The sequence below is a fragment of the Dromiciops gliroides genome, chromosome 4, assembly GCF_019393635.1.
Source record: "Dromiciops gliroides isolate mDroGli1 chromosome 4, mDroGli1.pri, whole genome shotgun sequence".
Lineage (NCBI taxonomy): Eukaryota > Metazoa > Chordata > Mammalia > Microbiotheria > Microbiotheriidae > Dromiciops > Dromiciops gliroides.
This window is the reverse complement of record NC_057864.1, coordinates 224366837-224371557: the sequence shown is the minus strand read 5'-3', so window position 1 is coordinate 224371557 and position 4721 is coordinate 224366837. Positions and strand designations below refer to the sequence as shown.

Below are 4721 nucleotides of genomic sequence, written 5' to 3'. Positions count from 1 at the left end.
GGTTCAGTGGATAAAGTACCAGCCCTGGATTCAGGAAGACCTGAGTTCAAATCTGGCCTTAGACACTTGACACTTACTAGCTGTGTGACCCTGGGCAAGTCAGTTAACCCTCATTGCCGGAAAAAAGAATATATAGTAATTTCCAAACTATGAGGAATTATTGGAGGGAGAAGTTTAGTGTAAGAATGTTTGTTAGATGTGTCATTCCAGTCATGTCCGACTCTTTATGACCCCATTTGGAGTTTTCTTGGCAAAGATACTGAAGAAGTTTGCCATCTCCTTCTCCAGTTTGTTTTAAAGATGAGGAACTGAGGCAAACAAGGGTAAGTGACTTGCCCAGGGTCACACAGCTAAGTGTCTGAGGCTAGATTTGAATTTAGGTCTTCCCGACTCCAGGCCGGCTCTTAAACCACTTTGCAACTTAGCTTCCCATAAAAATCTCCAGATGACACATAATAAATTAATAAATTCACTCCCCATCTCAGTGATTAGGGGAGGGGGAAAAGCATATCTCACACTTTCTCACAATCAATATAATCTACAATCATTTTCACTCCATGTTCTTTCATTTCCCCAAATACTAGGCACATGTAACACATAGATCAGTGGAGGAGATTCAGAACTCACAGAATCCAGAGCCCTAGAAAAACATAGCTGGAGAGAGTGAAGAACAGGACACTTATTTCAGAGATTTGTAGAATTTTGCAGGTGAATTAGCTCTAGACCAGCACCCATATTGTACAGATACAGATGGAAAGTGATTTGCCCAAAGTCACACTAATTAGGAGCCTCAGTTTTCCTGACTCCCAATCCTTTGCTCTCCCTCTAGAGTCCTCTTCCCCTCCCTCTTCCTCTGTCTTCATTGGAAAGGCTCTTGTTACATTCTCATCCTTCTGACTCTATTTCAGATACTTTTAACAGCTAATCAAAGTTGCTAGAGGCTGCTACTTAGTTCCCCCACCACCACCACCCCCCTCCCCGGGATTGGGTACAAGCCTGGGGAAAATGAAGCAGTTCAGAGGAAACATCTTTCCCCCTCACTCCTGGTAAATAAACCTCAACAAAGAGAGGTCAATTGAGCAGCATCCAGAGCAGCCTTGACCTCTTCCACACCACTGCTTGTTGGGTAGTTAGGGACTGTCAAACATTCACCAGATGCACACAGCATTTATCTTGTGAGCTGTGCGGGGAAAAGATGCTGTTTGCTTTCTCACTAGAGGTGCAATTATTTTCAGACATGCTGTAGCTCAGGGAAAGATTGCACATTTTAATCAAAACACCAAAGATAGGGATGTTTCAGCCAGTTGAGATTACCTTACAGAATGCATTTAAGCTCAAATTTTTACAGCAATGGCTGCATATCAGATAATTAAGTGAAAAGGGAAGCAACATCCCACAGGATATAAACAAAAACAAGACAGTCACACCACAGTGTTGTGCTGAATGAGCAAAATAAGTCTTCTAAGTGAACTGAAACATAGGGCTGTTTCTTCCAGTTACAATTCCTACATCCTGGGCTCTAGTTGTGATAGTTGTGGGCCCAAGAGAGCTCCCTATAGACCTGCCTTGGAACTTCAGGACCAAAGGGCATCTTAGAGGTCATTTAGCCCAATCAACTCATTCTATAGATATGGAAACAGATGTGATTTGCTCAAGGTCATACAACTGCTTACTGGTAGAAAGCTAGGACATGAACTGGTTCTTCCTGACTCCTGATGACCTTATAAAAAGAGCACTGGAGAAAGAAGCCAGAGACCTGTCTTCTAGTCTTCTAGTCACTAACTGAGTGACCTTAGCACAGTCATTTCACATCTCTAAACTTCAAGTTCCTCATCTGCAAAACAAAAGGAATGGTCTAAACCAGCAGTGTGAAATATGAGGCCCACAATCCTTATAAAGCCCATAAAACTCCTATGTGGTTAAAATCATATTAAAATGTAATTAATGGGGCAGTTAGGTGGCGCAGTGGATAGAGCACTGGCCCTGGAGTCAAGAGGACCCGAGTTCAAATCCAGCCTCAGACATTTGACATGTACTAGCTGTGTGACCCTAGGCAAGTCACTTAACCCCAATTGCCTCACTAAAAAAAAAAAAAGAAACACACACATACACACACACACAAAAATGTAATTAATTATGGGTAATATTACATTTTAAAACTAGGTTAATATGCAGCCCACAGGGGTTTTTTATGTATGGTTTAGTGACTCCCATTTCTATTTTGAGTTTGACATCTCTGGTCTAAATGATCTGGAAGCTCACTCTCAGCCATAATCTATGGATCCTTCCATTATGTGAAATTACTTCACATAAATAACTCCCTTTTCTATAGTTCTTTAAAGTTTACAGCACCGATTTCTCACAACCATGAGTATATTTTTCAGTTGTCTTTCAGTCATGCCCAATTCTTTGTGACCAAATTTGGAGTTTTCTTGGAAAAGATATTGGAGTGGTTTGCCATATCCTTTTCTAACTCATTTTACAGATGAGGAACTGAGGCAAACAGGTTTAAGAGACTTGTCCAGGGTCACACAGCCAGTAAGTATATGAGGCCAGATTTTAACTGAGGTCTTCCTGACTCCAGATAGGTTGCTCTATCCACTGTGCCACCTCACTGTCCTCATGAGTGAATTAGCTAGTGCATATATTATTACCTCCATTTATAAATGAGAAGTCTTCACTAGGTTTTTCCCAAAGTCTATTAGCCAATTTACAAGTCAATTTTACATATCATTTATACATACAAATTTACATATCATTTATAAATCATTTCTATGTGTCGACACTGTGTCAAATCTTATCAAGGAAATTCTAGTTAAAATGTTTACCTCTCAAATCTTGACTTCATCTTCCCCATTATTTCTCACTCATCCATTATCTTTGTCCCAGTTTTCTATAAATGCTGGATAAGTGGGCCAAGAGGAGAGACCCAGTGAAGGAAAGAGAATACAGATACATAAATGAAGTACACCTCATCTGTCACCTAGTTAAACTTCCCCTTCCTATCCCTCATCTTCTACAATATTATGGCTAAGAAAACTAAGACTTAGAGACTTACCTTTTCCTGGGTAAGACAAGATGTAGCAGAGCCAGAATTTGAACCCAGTGTTCAGACACAAAATGTAGTGACCATTCTTCTAGTCCAAGCTGCCTCCTCAAGGGCAGGATCCTGTTTGCTTTGACCAAGGCCAAAGTTTGATGCAAATGTCAAGACCAATAAAATATATACTCTGACCAACCCTCTACACCCCATCTAAGACTTCGGGGTGAGCCAAATACTATCTATTCTGATCACTCCTTCCCCAGAAAGCCCCTTACATCACAAAGGTGCAAATGAAGGTGGGGAAAGGGTTGGAAATGAGCTCTAGCCTAGCCTAGGATAGTGACAGAGAGGTCACTAATGAATAAAGATACCTTTCACTGCCTTTTTTCAGGTGCTTCAGTCATTGTGGTACAGATAGAGCAGTAACTTCCTCAACATGTCTTCCCAGAAGACTTTCCAGATCAAGAAGTTTCTTGCAAGGAAGCAGAAGCAAAACCATCCAGTTCCTCTGTAGGTTTCTATTAAAAGTAGAAATAAGAATAAATACAATTCAGAGAGGAGAACTTGGAGAAAGAGTGACCTGAGCTTATGAAGAACTGTCAGCATGGTGACATGTTTATTCTGTATCTAAATCCAAACACTTTATAATGCCATCACTCTTAGAGGAAGTAAATGTCACTACACTCTAATTTCAAAAATGGTCTGATAAGGTGAAGACATAAAGAAACTTGTCGAAGAGACTACCCTTGTTCTTTTGATACATTGTGTTGACTGATTCAGTAAAATACGCATGAGATAGATTTTTTAAATCTGCCACTGGGTGTGGAGATTATGGGTTCTAGTAGTTAGCACTAGGCTTTAAGAAATTTCTTTTCTCTCTTTTGCATACCTTGAAGCATAATAATCTTGAACATTGTAAGTGTGCAACATATTTGTTGAAATTTAAATTGAATTGCCAGTGAACGATACTTCAACAAGGTCAAAGTGTCCCAGGGGTGAAGCAAATAGGTTCCTTTTCCTACTAATACTGCAAACCTTTCTCAACATTCACTGTTTCACAACAAAGTTAGGGAAGACATCACAAATTATACCTGGATTCTGCAAATGTAAAGGTAAGGAGCGAGGCATCAGTGTAGCTAATAGTGGGATGGCAGTGCCACCTAGTGGCCAATTATTATGTTTTCCACAAAGAGGAAAAAGTGGTACCCAATTGTTTAAACCAAAAGGTTTGTTGTTGTTGTTTTCTAAAACTACACTCCTGCATGACATTGAGAGAGCAACCGGAGTCTTCTTAAAATAATTTTCATCTATGGGAAAATAAGAAATGTTAAGCTCCTCACCTTTCCCCTAAAACTTGCCCTCTTCACACCTTTCTCCTACTTTTGTTAATGGTATCAGCAATCTCTCAGTAACCTACATCTTTGACTATGTATTTGTCATCATCCTTAGCTAATTGTCTTTTCTTTCTTTTTCTTTTTTATATAGTATTTTATTACTTTCTAGTTACATGTAGAGATAATTTTCAACATTTGTTTTTGTAAGATTTCTAGTTTCAAATTTTTCTCCCTCCCTGCCTCCTCTCCTCCCCTCCCCAAGACAGCAAACAATCTGATATAGCTTATATATGTACAATCACATTAAACATATTTCTGCATTAGTCATGCTGTGAAAGAACAAT

At 39.5% G+C, this 4721-nt stretch overlaps 1 pseudogene; it reads left to right on the top strand.

Moving 5' to 3' along the window:
* The first annotated feature begins 3479 nt into the window (after nucleotides 1–3479).
* Nucleotides 3480–3635, top strand: LOC122753211 (annotated as a pseudogene).
* Nucleotides 3636–4721: the final 1086 nt, after the last annotated feature.